The following is a 4,624-nucleotide window of genomic DNA, read 5'->3' on the forward strand; positions in this document are numbered from 1 at the left end:
TTTTCTAGTTGTTGAAGGTGCAGCATTAGGGTGTTTATTTGTTCCCGTTCTGTTTTCCTAATGTGTGAGTTCACAGCTATGAATTTCCCTCTGAGAACTGAGTACTCGGTCTTATAAGCAATGCTCATGAGCCAAAGCTGCCAATAAATCCTGAGAATTTGAAAAACTCCCATGCAGATCTGTACAGATTCCATCTCCTCCCCTCCTCCCACCCCACATGACCTTCATTCTGAATTCCAGCCCCATTCCTCCGTTTCCTTCCTTTGGTCATTCTATTTCATCCTGTCAGCCTCTATAAAATTGTTGATTTTTATTTCAACTATTTACACTCTATGATAACAGGTTGACTATCTCTTATCCAAACTGCCTGAAACCAAGTGTCTCAGAGTTTGGAGTGGCTCGGGTTCGAGCTGTTTGCACAAAGTTCACCGGTTGACTGTCCCCGCTTCCGAAAATCCAAAACATAAAAGCTCAAATATTTTGAGCATCACATCAACACTGAAAAAGTTTTTAACTCTGGAAAGTTTTGTATTTCAGATCTTTTTGGTGTCGATTGCACAACCTGTATTTTACCATTTTTTGTTTCATGGTTTATTTTTAACTTAACTTATCTACAATGTTTACATCATGTTATCATTCATCTAATCTACTATATATGTTGGTCTTAGAAAGTTCATTGAGTCATTCAGATCTTCTATTGTTTCACGGATATTTTTGTCTCTTTGTCAATAAGCAAGGGAGAGGCAGAGGAAAATATCCTATGATAATGGTGTATTTATTAACTACTCCTTCAAACCTGTCCAGTTTTGTGTCCAACTCTTGGACACAATTGCATTATACTTAAATAGTGATAGCTTTGGATAACTTGGAACTCTCATCATTATGTAGTGACCTTCTCTGCCCCAATACACCTTTCTAATTGTATAGGATTTATAAAATGATATATCCTAAGGTCAGCATCATTGTTTATGTTTTATATGACTGTGTCAGCATTTTACTCATCTTTGAAGTGTTTCTATTATAACACATAGTAACTGTACATAGGAGTGGGGTTCAGTGTACTATGTTCATACAGCAAGAGGTCCCAAATCAAACACAGCCTCCATCTCTCGCCTTCCATCCCCTCCCATACATTTATTTATCCTCTCCATAACCACTATTCCATTTTGCACAAACTTCTTTGTTTTTTAATCTGTTTTATTTATTTGGTACAGGGTCTTGCTAGGCAACTTGGACTCCTAGTTTTTTTGATCCTCCTGTCTCAGCCTTCCCAGCACGGGGACTACAAGTGTGCACCCCCATGCCCCATTTTGGTGGCCAGCACACCATGCCCAGGATCCAGGACAGGCACAGCATGCAGTACAGAGAATGAACCCAGGTCCTTACACTTGCCAGGTGGACACTTAGGTCGCTGAGCTATCTCCCAGGCCCACATGAACTTCTTTAGTTCCCACACATGACAATAAGACGTCACTGTAGTACTTGTCTTCTGGTGTCTGGCTTATCTCACTAATAAGATATGGGTTGCCTCTTCACTTGGATTCTCTCATGCTTACAGAAGCTCCTCAAATTCTACTGACATTGGCACACAAATCTCATTTGGGTGCTTCTGGTGTAATTCCTTTATTTGTTGGAGTCTGTTAAAGAATTCAGCAAATTCATTCTGTCTTGAAATAGCATTGAGCTCCTGCTTTCGTAACCCATCCTTACCATCATACCGATGCCTCAGGTTCTTCCCACTGACCTCCATACACCTGTCTTGCATGGCCCGATTGCGGTGGTGGGAATTGATCTGGTCCCGGAGGGTGGACTTCTTCGTGAGCATCTCTTTAACATTACGTCCGTGAGCCGTTCCTTCTCCTCACGGCACCGCCGCCGCTGCTCTAGAACTGTCTCCGCAGTTCCTCAGATGTAGCACAATTCTGTTCAAACCACGGACCAAGGTTTTTCTTTGTTTAACTGTTTTTTGGTTATTTGTTGGATTGGTTTGAATTTTTGGTTTTGGTTTTGGTTTCCATCTGCCACTGATATTTCATAAAGCCTTTCTTCAAGTTTATTTTTTCTTCCACTTTGTCTTTGAGGATTTCAACTGCATTTTTTTCTTACTGAGTTCATTTCCAAAGTTTGTTGGATTATTTTTCAAAAAATCTCTATCTCTTTGCTGAATTAATAATATCCTGCATGGTCTTTCTAATTCAATTTAACTATTAATCTATATTCTCTTGGATCTCACTGAGATTTTTAATAATCATTTTTTTAAAATTCTTTATCAGAAATTTCCTCCACATCAATTTTTTTAGAATCTTTTGCAAAAAGTTTACATGTTCTTCTAAAGTTTTCTCATTCCCTCATTTTTCTCAGTTTCTTGTGTGCTAGGTTAGGACTTGCACATCCAGTGACACATACTCCTCTACCACACTTGTGACGTGACATTCTTAGCAAGCAGATTTCTCCTGAAGACGAATCCTGCGGTGTTGGTTTTTGGCTTTGATTCCAGCAGGACAATGTAGTGCCCTTCCTGTGTAGCCTCTCAGGCCGTGACTAAAGACTACAGCACGGTGAATACTGTAATGGAGTCCAAGAGACCCACTCTGACTGTGGTCCCTGCAGGAATGGGGCCTCTCTAGGACTCAGGGAGGACTGGGGTAGACAGAAGTGGGAACGGGCAGCTCACTGTGAGTTTGCGCCCATGGTGGAAGCAGGGGCCTTACAGAGTGCCAGGGTTTTCTCAAGTGCTAGTGTTGTGGCTCTGCTACAAGCATGGGTCTCTGATGCAAGAGGAGATGGGAAGGGCCTGCCGGATTGCCCTGGCCAGTAGTGCGGGCTCTCATACTATACCAGGAGAGGCAGCTGGAAGGATTACAACACCTCCTCTGTGCAGCTCATTCCCAGTCCTGACAGGAGTGCATCGTCAGACCAGATGCAGGGCCCAGAAGTTATAAGAACAGCACTGGTGGAACAGTAGCAGTACATGTGGTTTGGTGACAGTGCCTGCCCAGGAATGGGACCATGGCTGGAGCCAAGCAAGATTCCCACTGGGGGGTCTTCTTTGACCAGACACATTGGGGCCAGGGGCCATGGCTGGAGCTGCAAAGTGGCTAAGACCTCCTGAGCAGCCCCTGTGGGCAGGGCAGCACTGACAGCCATGACATTCCCTCCCTACAGTATCAGAAACAGGCACCTTAGCGCAGTGCAGAGGAAGGGGTAGTAGGAAGCAAACAAATCTCTGCCTTCAGTCCAGGCTCTGGTGCAGTTCACACATGGTTGACCAGTGTGGCAGAATGCCTGAAATCCCAGAGATGGGAATACACAGGGTTGTGAGACCTAAGAGAACAATAAACTCAGACAACAGCTCACTTCTCAAGGTGGCTCTAGGCCACAGCACTCCAGGACTTCACTGGGGGCTGATGTGAGGACCTTTCAAAACAAGGTTATTACACAGATTTCAGGTTGCTTATTTCAGTGGGCTGCAAGCCTATGAGAACTGTGAAAGTTTCAAGATTGCCAGAATCCCATGTGACAGTTTTCTTGGACTTTTTCTTTCCCCTCCTTACCCAATCAGGGGGGAGGTTCAGCTGGGCTGTGGCTCAGTGGTAGAGCATAGTCCCGCTCCAGCTGTGAACAATGCATAGCAGATGGCGAGATAGTTTGAGGACGTCGCCCCAAGTCTCTGAATCTTTCTGAGATCCCAGTCTCATGCTTCTTGATTTCCATGGTGTTCCACAATCACACACCTCAAAATGCAGTTGCACAGTGTTGCTCTGGCTCTTCTTTGTGTGCAAGGTGAGCACTAGTCACCTCTGCACAGCCATCTTTAATCCCCTGCTCTGCCCCTTTGATGCAGTTTGTTCCTGTACCCTCAACCTGTGCATACAATTACACTAATCAAGCACATATGCTAGATTATTTAAACCCCCCAATCTAATCATTTTTTTCTTTAAGCTAGATATTTATTCTATTTACATTAGTTATGATTAATTATTTATCCGGACCTATTCTTACTACTTCAATTTATTATTTTCTTGCTGCACTTCTTCCAAATTTTTTTAATTTCTTTTTTTTTTCTTTTTCTACATTTTTAAAAATTTGATCTGAGTACTTTTCCACTAGTGTTGGGTACCAGTCCCTGGACAGCACACGTGCTGGGAAGATGCTCTACCACTGAGCCATAGTCCATCCCCATACATTTTATTTTATATTTTAAAATAAAAAGCTTAGCACATTTTTACACTATTTGATCTTCCCTCTGCACATCTACTATATTGATATTGTGAACTTTAAATCTAAGCTACTAAGGACCTGCCCTTCTCTCATTCTCTCTCTCTCTCTTGCTCGCTTGCTCTCTCTCTCTTTCTTTTCTTTTCTTTCTTTTTTTTTTTTTTTTTTTCTTCTATTTTAGGGAAAGGTCTACAGGGTGCTCAGGGTCTCACTAGATTGGACTTGTAATGATCTTCCTGTTCACAGTCTCCCAAGAGCTGAGATTACAGCAGGCACCACCACACCCAGACGCAATTGTCATCTCAGCGCACCGCAGGGGCAGGGCCGGCACTGAAGGCCCAGGGATTGAACCCCCAGCCCTTGTGCCTGCTTGCAGGTGCTTTAATCTGCTGAGCTATTTGGCGGT

This window comes from Octodon degus, unplaced genomic scaffold (assembly GCF_000260255.1).
Source record: "Octodon degus isolate 3935 unplaced genomic scaffold, OctDeg1.0 scaffold00029, whole genome shotgun sequence".
Taxonomy (NCBI): Eukaryota; Metazoa; Chordata; class Mammalia; order Rodentia; family Octodontidae; genus Octodon; species Octodon degus.